Below are 13,228 nucleotides of genomic sequence, written 5' to 3' on the forward strand. Positions count from 1 at the left end.
TGAATATTAAATCAGATTGGAATTTTTCTAATGCGGCTATGGACTCAATGGTTGATCTTTTGGGCGAACTAGTTGATCCGGAGTTTGACATACTTAAGAAATTCTATCAGGCAAAGCGTTTGGTTTCCAAGTCAGGATTGACTTATGATAGAATTCATTGTTGTGTTAATGGTTGCATGTTGTTTTACAAGACTAATAGTGAATGAGAAAATTGTATGTTTTGTGGACATGCTCGTTATAAGAGGACTCCTGCTGGAAAGATCGTCCCAGTTAAGGTGTGCATTATCTATCTCTTATTCCTAGGTTAAAGAGGTTGTATGCATCGATGAGGTCTTCCCCACATATGAGATGGCATCGTGAATACAGAAGGCCACCGGGTAACTTGGCTCATCCATTTGACATCGATGAGGTCTTCCCCACATATGAGATGGCATCGTGAATACAGAAGGCCACCGGGTGGCTTGACTCATCCATTTGATGGTGAAGCATGGAAGCATTTTGATAATGTATATCCTGATTTTGCTAGTGAACCAAGAAATGTTATATTGGGTTTGTGTGAAGATGGCTTCACACCATTCTCTAATGTTGCTTCGCCTTATTCTTGTTGGAATGTAGTTCTTACTCCATATAATCTTTCTCCTGAAATGTGCATGACAAGTCCCTACATCTTTATAAGTTGTGTTATTCCAGGTTCCCGTAATCCAAAATGTTTGATTGATGTCTATCTGCAACCATTGATAGATTAGCTCAAACAATTGTGGTTTAAAGGAGTTTTGACTTATGATATATCAACTAAGCAGAATTTGTTATGCGTGCTTCTTTAATGTGGACTATTAATAATTTTCCTGCATACAAGAAGTTGTCTGGTTGGATGACAGTTGGAAAGCTAGCTTGTCTGTATTGTATGGAAAATAGTAAGGCAATCACTTTAGAGCTTGACAGAAAAAATTCATGGTTTGATTGTCACCGTCAATTCTTTCCAATGAACCATGAGTTTAGAAAGATGAAAAATGCATTCAAGAAAAATAAGATTGAAAGTGACCCCAACCTCCATTACTCACAAGGCATCAAATTTAGGAGAGAGTTTCTCAACTACCTAAAGTTACAGAAGCTTCACCTTCTAGACTTCCTGGATATGGTGTTGAACATAATTGGGCCAAATAAAGCATATTTTGTGAGTTGTCGTATTGGTAGGACAACCTGCTACGACATAATCTTGATGTGATGCACACTGAAAAAAATTATTTTGATAATTTGTTTAATACAGTGATGGATGTTAAGGGCAAGACAAAAGACAATTCAAAAGTTAGAATGAATTCTTAATGTTAGAAAAAGAAACGGTAAAACTAGAAGATAGTTTAACTGCTATGATAAGAATAACAAAAGAAAATGAAGAAATAGATAGAAAAACGGAAATTGAAAAAATAAAACAACAAGCAAAAAAGGAAGTACAACAATTAGAAGAAGTAAAAAATACAAAACTAATATAACTAGAAAAAGTACTGGCAATATTAAAAGAAATGTATGAAATTAAACAAAAAGAAAAAGAACAAAAAACAAAATTAGCAAATGAGATAAATAAATTTAAAGAAAAATTGCAATTAGAAGAAGAACTAGAAGAAAAATAAGAAAATAACCAAGATAATCTACCTGAAATAAGAATTGATGAAATAAATAACGATGATCTAGATGAACAACTTTCGGAAACAAGCGAAACATATACGGAACTTTTAGCAAACATAGATAATACAAAGAATTTAGAAGTAAATACAGGAGACGTAGACATGGATGAAAAGCCTAGTACATCAGGAATAAAAAACCCAAAAAATATAAAATATTATAATGCAAACTATGGACAATATGATAAAGAAAAAACTATAGGAAAAACTACAGAATATGGCAAACATCAATATATATTTAAAACAAATAGCTATAGTTTATTTTTTTTTATGTTATATGGATATAACTATACAATAAATAGCAAAGTTAATTATATACAAATAATCATGAAAGTTATTAAATATTAAATAGGAAAATTATTATCACAAGGATATTTAATTATGTCAAGGCACATTTTATGTGATCAGTTTTTCAATTTTATCCTCATTAATACTTTCTCTTTCATCAATATTCCTATATCACATATTCTCATTATTTTCCTCCCATATTCCTTCCAATTTAAGATCTTTTGATGATTCTAGGAGCAATTTTTGTGATTTGAATTCATCAAGTATCTTTTAATTGATTTTTTTTCTCTTTTTTATGAAGATTAAATTGGTGTCCATCTATATTTTCATCTATTTTTATAGGGGTTCAATTGAAGAATTATTTTATTTTCTCCATTGCAATGGTTATAGTTATAAAAAAAAAAAGTAGTAAAGGAAGAACATGAGCAAAAATAGATTGAGGTTTGTGTGATTGTGATTTGAATTCATCAAGTATCTTTTAATTGATTTTTTCTCTCTTTTTTTTATGAAGATTATATTTGTATCCATCTATATTTTCATCTATTTTTATATATAGGGGTTTGATTGAAGAATTGTTTTGCTTTCTCCATTACAATGATTATAGTCATACAAAAAAGAATAGTAAAGGAAGAACACGAGCAAAAAGAGATTGAGATTTGTGTGATTGTCAAATTTGTATATAGTAGAATACTTATATACATAAATACTTGTATTGTAATATTAACACAAGTTGAAATAGTGATTTGTGCATACAAGTATATCTGGATACATAAGTAATCTATCCAATTTAAAAGATTGATTAGGCAATACAAGTATAATTGAATACATTAATCCTATATTTTTTATAAACAAATACATGAGTTAACACCAAACCTCAAGTATTACAGAAAAAACTTTACCAAAAAAGAGATTGACGTTTGTTGGATTTATCAATTTTTTTATACAAGCGAATACTTACACACTTTGATACCTACACAGTTTATTATTTTCCATTTTTCTTGTTTCTATGTTGTCCAATGTATCCATCTTTTGTTTAACAACAATGTATTCATATATATATACTATATTGTATTCATTTTTTTAATAACAACAATGTATCATTTTTCAAATTTTCATGTTCATATGTTAATTGTGTCATACTTTACCTTGGTTGATATATTAATACATTAAGTTTTTATAAATACTTGTATCCTTGATATATTAATACTTTAAGTCTTATAATAGAGATACTAATTTGAATTCAAAGTACTCATATGCTACACAATTACATGTTCCTTATTTAGTTCATTGTAATTAAAACTGTATTAGTGTATAATTAGAAAAATAATAATATATAAAGAAATACAGCTAGAAAAAAGATATAAATTGTAGTCATTTTTTATAAATAACATACTTATAGCTATTGAACTTTAATAACCCTATAAATATAGTCATTTTTGTAAGTTGCTCAAAACTATATGGGATAAAAGATTAAATAAAAAATGGACACCTAAATCAACTGAACAACATGATTTTTTAGATTTAGATTGTGTAGCAGATATAAATAAAACAATCCAATTATGGATGGGATATATATCAAAACAATTAATAGATAACAAAATAGGAATGACAGAAACACCAGGATAGGATGCCGGAGGGCTATGCTTCGAATTTAGGAAAGCGGGCAGATATAAATGAAGGAAAATTGATAGGTATGAAAATTCATGATTGTTATGTATTCATGGAAAATTTAATTCCTATCGCTTTTAGCCATCTACCCAAAAGGAGATGGAAACCAATCATAGAGATAAGTCTTTTCTTTAAAGATTTATGTTCTGAAATTTTGTTGGAGAGTAGTTTTGACAGGATGGAGGAAAATATTTTTGTTATTACTACTAAGTTGGAGAAGATCTTTCCATGTTGTTTCTTTGATATGATGGAGCATCTTCCAATTCACCTTGTACAAGAGGCCCGCCTCGGAGATCCAGTTCAAACAAAATGGATGTATCCATTTGAGAGGTAATATTGAAATATTCACTTTATATATATTCACCAATTCTTTTATTAACATACATATACATATATATACATGTAGAAAAATTAGCAATTCCAAGCAAACAATTAAGGAGAAAGATCAAAGGAACAGTTGTTCAAGATCATATTGAGAGAGAAATGGTGATTTTTATTCTTATTACTTTGGTGATGATGTGTCATGTGGGAGAAGCAGGCTCAATCGCAATGATGAAGGAGATATTGATTCTTTATTTCCACCTACATCATTTTTTAATCAAAATGGTTGAGGATCCAAAAATCATGGAAAGCGAGGCTTCACTAGTATGTGGCATATCAAAATGATGTTGCAATTGTTCAGCAACAAGTTGATGTTGAATTGTAAACCACACTAGAATATTTTCAACACATATTAGAAGAAGTATCTGATAATGAGATAATGAATGTTGAGGAACAAATATCCGAGAATGAGGAAAATGAATCATTTGATGACGAAGAATGGGATGATAATGAAAATGAAACAACTGAGGAGGAAGAATGGGAGAATGATGGAATTGAAACAAGCGAGGAGGAATAGTAGTAGAATGAAAGCTAGTATATGTAAGTTAATTTATTTTGCTAATACTAATTTTATTTAATTTATGATTTTTATATGTTATACATGTAAATTTGCATACAGATGTCATCAGGCGGTGACGGTGATAGATCTCGCGAGCATCTTGGAGTTAGCTAGTCTAATAGGACTAAAAAGAAGAAGTCTAAAAGACACATAGATCCTAAGGATATTCCAGGATCTATTTCTTCTGCACCGGAGCGCATTAGTCATGATACTCATTTACTTGTTGTTCCGTTTCGTATGGCGGATTCTTAGACATATTATCCTAATTATTATCGACCAGTCGATGCTTCTTCTACTTTACAGACATTGCCTCCACGGCACTACGAGAACCTACCTTTACAGGTTATTCGTCGAGTACGACCTTTATCGACATGTAGGATAACATATGGTACTCCATCTCTCACAGGTACATCTCCTCAGCTATCTACCATGAGGACAAGAGATTCTAGTAGTGAGCAGGCGTATGCTATGGGCAGTACGCCTCCATTGACTCAGTGTTTTGTGCATCCTGGTGTATCACCTTCATCTACAACTGCACCTAGCGCCACACCAGATGATGAGATGTCTGCTCTAGCTCCTGGACAGAAGAACAGACTTGGTAGAGCCATGATTGAGTCGGATGGATCATTGTGAGTTTGTTTTTTTTAACTATTTGTTACTTTATTTTTTTTATTTCTTATACTTTAATATATTATTCATGTACTAACATATTCCTTATGTGTTTTGCAGGTGGAATCATGCAAAGGATGCTGCCCGGGCTTTAAAAGAGTGTGTTAGAAGACTTTTTACGCAAGCTTATCACTCTTGGAGAGAGATTCCAAACAGTATATGGTAGATGATGTTTAATGAATTTAAGGTACATATTTTTTAGTTAAGTTTAATAATTTTAGTATACTTTACTTTTTTTTACTATCGATCTAGCACTATTCAATCTTTTTTCAGACTGTGTGTACTAGGGTGTCGAGGTACAATATGGTCATTGTGACCACATTTAAAGAAGGGAATCCACGAGACTGTCTAGCTGGCTAAAGAAAGTTCGGGATACTGATCAACGTCTGCATTGGATGTTGCTTCATGTTTTTGATGAATTGTGCCAGTATTGGAACACATATAAGTTCAAGGCAATGTTCGAATAATCCAAAAAGGCTAGAGGTAGTCTTAAGGATGGCTCGTTGCATACTGGAGGTGCAAAGACCGTTGGAACAATTACAAGAGAGATGGTAAGTTCTAATTCAAACATTTCAATAAATAATTAGTTGATTCATATATATATCATTATGAATTTCAGTTTTTATTTATAGAAAAAATAAATGGGGCGCACTCCCCTTTAACCAGAGGTTTTCAAGAGGACACATGTGAAGAAGAAAGAAAATGAGTCGGATCTGGACGTGTGGATAGAGGAAAGGGCCAAACGAACTTTTGTAAGTTATTTAATATGAATAATATATATGAATAGCGAATATATTTATGGTATGTATATATATATATATATATATATATATATATATGTATTGATGTTAATTTTTATATGTAATATGTAGAGAGAGTTTAATTAGTACGTGAATGAGATTCTAGATAATTCGGTCCAAATGACACATGAACTGTCCACTCAAATTTGGACAGATAAAGTGGTAGGGGGGAACACAATATTCTAGTCTATGGTCGAGGCTCACGAAACGATATAAGATAACTCCAGTCAGGCTTACATGGTATTGGATCGTCACGTCAAGCCGAGGTACTTGAGGGTGTTCAGATTATTGCTATGTCGGCTCAAATAACATAGCTTACATCGGCACTGGTAGAGTCTGAGCGAAGAAGAGTAGCTGAACAACAAAGCATGAGTGCGACTATTCAGAAAATAAAAGAACAACTGTTGAACCTCACTCGTTGACCTACTATACCTTCTCCTGCCGAGGACACCGACGACGACAGTGAGGAGAAGGATGATTTTGTAGATCGCACTCTCTAGTTTAGGTCTTTTATTATTATGATTTTTTTTAAATTTTGAAAGACTTTAAAAGTCTTTAAATTGTGGTTTAGATATTTTGAATGTTAATTTAAGTTGTTTTATATTTTGTGTATCTTATTTATAATAATTTGTGTTTGATTTGGGCTAAATTGAATTAAACTACTTTTGTAGGTGGGCAGCAGTTTCTGCTGCCAAAAAAATTGCAGAAAAAGAGATGGACATGGTGGTTTTGTCCATCGCTTTTCTGGGTTTTATTGGGTTTTATTTTTTTTAAAATCCAGAAAAGCGAACAGGGTCCTTTAGTCCGTCGCATTTTTGTGTTTTAGTTTTTAAAAAAACCAGAAAAGTGATGGACGGGTCCTTTAGCCCGACGCTTTTCTAGATTTTTCAAAATTAAATTGAAAGAAAAGTGACGGACGGCATCTCTTAGTCCGTCGCTATTCAATATTCTAAAGATATTAAAAATTAAGAAAAGCGACAAACTTCATCGCTTTTTGTAGATTATAAAATAAAAAAATTGAAAAAAGCGACTGACAACGTCGCATTATTAAAAAAATATATTTTTTAAAATAATAGGCGACGCAGTCCCTCGCTTTTTTGCGACGCTGTCCATCGCTTTTGGAAAAGCGTCGAGGCAAAAAACGTCGAGATTGACTGTGTAACTTTTTCGTCGTTTTTGGCAAAAAGGCGACGTAGTCCATTGCCTTTTTCAGTGGCTTTTTGGCAGATTTTTAGTAGTGAAAGAAAAATACGTGTTGTACTCTTTTCCTTAACAATGGTTTTATCCCCAGTGGATTTTCCTGGTAAGGTTTTTAACGAGGCAACATTCAAAGCGTTTTAAAAGATATGTGTACTCTTTTTCCTTTACTAGGATTTTTTTCCACAGGGTTTTTTCCTAGTAAGGTTTTAACGAGGCATATTATTTATGGACATCCAAAGGGGAGTGTAATAAAATATTATGGTATGGATGTCCACTACACCAAAAAGTTACTAAGACTAATTATCTTCATTACTTCGCTCCATTATGAAGATAACATCCACCTTTATGACCATTATTCTTGTAACATTTCACCTCCATAATCTCCTTCATTATATTCATGTTTATGACTAACCTTTTGTATGCCTCTATGTTACACTGTAAATAGAGGCATAAATGTTCATATTGTAGGAACTTGAAGATTTGTTGAAAACTTGAAAGAAAGAAAATTATCTTATATTGTTCCTCTTGTCTTCATCTTTATATTGTTCTTAAGTTTTACAACACAATCACAATTATAGTGGGTAATTTTTTTGGTAAAAGATCTCTTTTTTCTCTCTTCCTTATTCATCTCAATCACAAGAATATTCTCTCTATTATTACTCTCTCGTCTCTTCCATTGTTAGTATCAAAGTAAAACCTCTATTCTTGATGATATTTTTTATTCTTTTCCATTCTTTCTTCTTCTTATTTAAATCACATCTAATTCAAGAACAAAAATTGTTTCTATTATTGTTTTTTACTATGAATATTTCATGAATTTTAAACACAAAAATATTTTAGCATATACACTTTGGTGCTGATTTGATACAATTGTTGATGATATGTTGTTTAAATAGTGATATGCATTAAGGAATATACTTTAGTTGCTATTCTCGTACAATAATTAATAATTTGTTGATTTATAACTGTGATATATTTTAGTGTATATATTTTTAAGGATAATCTGGTACAAATGTTGATGATATAGTTAGTGTATAATCTGTTGATTGAAAAACTACAATATGCTAGTGTATATATTTTGATGGATGGTGTGACTAATTATTTTTTTTATGATATGATGGTTTAGATCTATAAAATAAATTGATTTATAATTGATGGTAATATTAATTTTAATTATATGTTTCAACTCTACAATGCATAACATCATAATCTAATCAAGTATTTACCAACTTTGTAGTATCACCAAGTTAATTTACATGGTTTACAATGTGGTGTAATTTTAGTGTCATGTTCAAATTAATTAATAACTATAACAATTAAAAATAATTGGTTGATTTTTTTGGTTCAAATTAAGAAATATACTTTTGTGGCTGATCTGGTACAATAATTAGTGATTTGTTGATATTTTAGGAATATACTTTGGTAACTAATCTGGTACAATAATTGGTGTTTTATTGATTTTTAACTATGATATATTTTAGTGTACATATTTTGATGGATAATGTAGTTAATTTATTAGTGATTTGTTAATTTAAAATTGTGATATGTTACAGTATATATATATTTTGATATGTGCTATGCCTAATTTTTTTTGTGATATGTTGGTTTAGAACTATAAAAGATATTGATTTATAATTGATGGTAAAGTTGATTTTAGTTCTATATTTGAACCCTACAATGGGTAACACCATAATCTAATCAAGAATGTACCAACTTTTTAGTTTCATCAAGTTAACATTGGCGACAAGTTTAAATTAATCAAATTTAATTTTACCATAATGAATGAATTACATCAAATTATAACTAAATAAATTTAAAAAATTAATTCATACTTGATGATAAATTATTTTTTGGTTATATGGTCCAACTTACAATGATGTAAAAAATCATGTTAAAAAAATGAAGAGAGAAACAAAAAAGAATAAAGAAAATTTCCAAAAAATAAAATGTGGTAAAAATGGTAAAAACAAAAAAAATAAAAGAAAGGAGAAAGAAAAAAGAGAAGAGAGAAAAAGAGAATCTTCTCATTGAATTTGATTAAATTTGTAAGGTGACTTATGGAGAAAATTGTAAAAAATTTTGATGGAGATATTTTAGGAAGAAGATTTGAAAAGAGTAGAAAGATCATGTAGTAAAAATATGGTGCGGATATTTTAGGAAGAAGATTAGAAAAAAAAAGAGATTTTCTAGGGAAAAAAATGTTTGTGTTTTCTTTAATTCTTTTATTATATTTTGGTATTTTTTTATTTTATTTTTATTTTTTATTTTTTTCTATTTAGTAAAATTCTATTGTCATGTTAGTGAAATGTCAAACTACTGTTATATATGAGCAATTTGGGTGCTTTTAATAATATTTAAATATTTTTCATATAATATAGTGACAATTATATTATGACAGCTAAAAAATTTAAATAAGTATTATAAAAAAAATTATTTGTTATAGTATATTTTAAAAGTAATTTTACCCCCTCCCCCCCCAAAGAATTTATTTTAAAGTGCCTTATAAAGATCATGACTAATATGATTACTCTTTTTTCAGCTTACCTCTTGCTATTAGTACACTTTTTTCATACTGCTTTTTACTTTCCTCATTTTCACTTTGAGTACAACCTAAATTTTATTTTATTTTAAAATGGAGTCAGGCAGTCAGCCATGGCTACAGGATTAAGAAGCAAATCATCAGGTCTAAAAACAATTGAAACAAAAAGGAAAGCCATCGAAGAATATGATATGGTGACCGTGGAAGACAAGCCGTTGAGTCCAACAACTCCTCTTTTTCACGATTCAAGATTCGATATCCATGCCCTTTGCATTATGGCTTTCAAACCTTGGATCTCACCACAGCCTGTGAAAGATAAGTTGGTGCATACTTTGCTTAAGCATCCTCGTTTCACTAGTTTGATGGTATGTTCTAATTTTTGCATGTTTCTTTTGAGTACCATCAAAAAGTCTTTATGTTGGACGTGCATGACAGGGTCAACACTTTCATCAAAATATATAAAAAAAAATCTTTGAGAGCATATCATCAAAGACTGATCTAGTAACTCAATATTACACTTTGAACATACGAGTTTAAAATTTCTAAATAACTTAAATTGTAATGACTTTCACATACATATATCTAGATTCGTGTCAAAATATTTGTACAACTAAATCCACCGCTTTAAATTTTTTCCTACTTATCCAATTAACATCATTCATTTTTCCTTTGTAAAAAAGAAGGAAGAAGAAATGGCTTTAATTGAGCCTGATCTTCCCTTAATGTAACACACCGTAAAAACTAGTAAGACTTAGCTAATGCTTGACGGAATCTAGTAGGTGAAAAGAGCCTCAAATCTGAGTTTGAAAGAGGCAAATTGAGAGTTTAAATGTGATCCTCCTAGAATGATGAATTCTCAATGTAATGCCTTAAATTAGATCACCTAGACTAGAATTGATTTAGGGTAATGCTTCTAAACATGAATTGACTTGATCATGATATTATGTGAATGTTGATGAATACTTGAAGTATAAAGTGCCAATCATGATGTGATTTATGTATTGATGAGTTGTTGGATCATGGTATTCCCTTATCTATTGTGCCATTGCTATATGTTGAAATGAGTTGGTCCATAACCCTTGAAGGGCATATTGTGAAGGCTTGTGCATGTTTACAAGATTGTGTGTGAACTCATGATTTACTTAGAAGTTGAAAGTCCTATGACTATTGAGTATATTGTGGTATTGTTGAAAAGTCATTCTTCCCTTACCCTTACACTTGATATTGTATGAATGGTCTAGGATGAATATAATGTTGTTGTTATGTCATTGCAAGGACAATTACACATACACTCCATACATAAACATGATTATGATGTATCAATGGTGTTAATTGAAAGTATAATTCTCATATGCACCTTTACACATTATTATACATGAAATGCACATAACCATGTTGATCCTATTGTGTTGATTGAAAGTTCATTCTCATGAGAACTGATGTTCGACGTAATCAACTGACACTATTTCGTTTCAAGTGTCAAACGATCGTGTGTAGTGATATAACCCAACCAAGGGTAGGAATCGTTCCCACAGGGAGTGGTTTTGAGAATTAATAGAAAAATAAAATCAAGTTGTAATTAGTCATAGCTATAAATATTAATGAATAAAAATATACTAAATCTAAGGGGTGACGCAAGCGTCAATTATCAATGGGGGTTTGTATTAATTAACAACTAAAAACAACAAAAATATAAAGAAACTAGATATGGAGACGGGATTCTTGGGATGTGATAGGAATACAGAATAAACTAGACTATTGGGTACATGCTTTTGATAGTAAATTGTTGAACATTTGTGACTAGGCTAGACTATAGTGGGGGTAAATTCTCTCTCGAGCAACTTACCCTGAATCAACCCGGTTTCTCTCTAACACCGAGTTGTTGCATTAAGCACAGCCTCCACCTTAGCCCATTCACTCTCTCGAGTTGAACCCATGTCGACCCAATACCACCGGCTATCAATTTAGTAGTCTTAGTTTTATGACCTTTCTCTCTCGCAAGTCAAAAACACTAAGATGAAATCGTATTTGCAACTACAATCCCATTAAGTTCATACATAACTACTAAATGAAATCACATTTAAACAACAAATAAACCATCAACAAGCAAGACCCAACAAATAATTTGACCTATATTCATAAAATCACACCCCAAGAATTGGGATTTTAGCTAGACATGTAAAAAAGATAAAAATTTATACCAATATCAGTTTCCATCAACTGGGTATGAAAAAATAAGTCCTAAAACATGTCAAGAATGAAGAATCTTCGAGACCCACGTCCAATTTCTTGGAGTTGAAACCCTTTGAATCTTCAAGGTCTTAGAACAAAGTCTCCAAAACCCTCTAAAACTTAAACTCTCTCAAAAACTGTAAAAAGTTCGAATAATAGAAGTCATTCTAAGCTAGGAGTTTAAAACAAGTATTTATAGATGTCAAAAAAATGTGTTGCGAAGGATCACTCGGCGCAGTTAGTCGAGATCGTCGATGCACTCGACGATCCACTTTTTGGTCTTCTTCATCGCCTTTCAACTCTTTCCTTCAGCATCTTTGCATTCTGAATCATTGGGCGATATAGTATTGCTTCACGGAACTGTTCAGCGACACGTCGACTGCTCCATTTCATCACCAACTTGATCTTTCCCTTTAGGGGTTAGCATACTGGAACAAAAGGCAATCTCCAGGCCGATCGGTGACTCACCAACAGGACTCGGGGAATTTCTGGCCTTCATTTCTTCATTTTTTTCAGCCGCCTTGTTCCTTTTTGCCAAGTAGTGTCCATGCTTTGCCTCAAACTCCAAATACCTGAAACTTAAGGGTTTACATCAGTTATTGAGATAAAATATGCATTTGAGGACACTAATTCTTTTAAAATATAGCCATAAATGAGTCCAATTTGCGGACTCATCAAGAACACATTATCTTGGTGTGATAGTTATTCTCACATACTAATGTTGATTCTAAGGTTGAAAGTACATTTTCACCTTTAATGAATCTATAAGCTATTTTATAAATTGTATTAAACGAAGGGTAGAGCACTCCTTCACACATGTAAATACAATTCAAGACTAATGACGTATAATTTGGAAAATAATGCTTAGCACCGAGTAGATATGGACAATGAGGAAAAGGCCCTTCCGCCAATGCAATAGGGAGGGTCACCTAAAGTAAACTCATGAGATGGAAGTTCCTCCGCCAATGCAATAGGGCGGGTTTCTAGAATCAATCTCCTTATCCCATAAATATGTGCCCACATAGGTACCTTTAGCTACTGGATCAACCTTATAGCTATACATTTTAGTTCTACCTTAGGCAAGTAGGACACCTTTCTCGGTGTAGGAGTTAAAAACACCGGATTCCATGTAGCTCACATGGTCTATATCGGTTATGGCTACTTTTCCCTAAATAATAAAGATAATGAATGAGACACGAACTATACTATGACT

At 31.6% G+C, this 13,228-nt stretch overlaps 1 pseudogene; it reads left to right on the forward strand.

The window, feature by feature from the left end:
- Nucleotides 1-13,228, forward strand: part of LOC125837431 (uncharacterized) — a 78,992-nt pseudogene that overhangs the window by 33,322 nt on the left and 32,442 nt on the right.

Source organism: Solanum verrucosum, unplaced genomic scaffold (assembly GCF_900185275.1).
Source record: "Solanum verrucosum unplaced genomic scaffold, falcon-dt-bn FXZP01000147.1, whole genome shotgun sequence".
NCBI classification, from domain to species: Eukaryota; Viridiplantae; Streptophyta; class Magnoliopsida; order Solanales; family Solanaceae; genus Solanum; species Solanum verrucosum.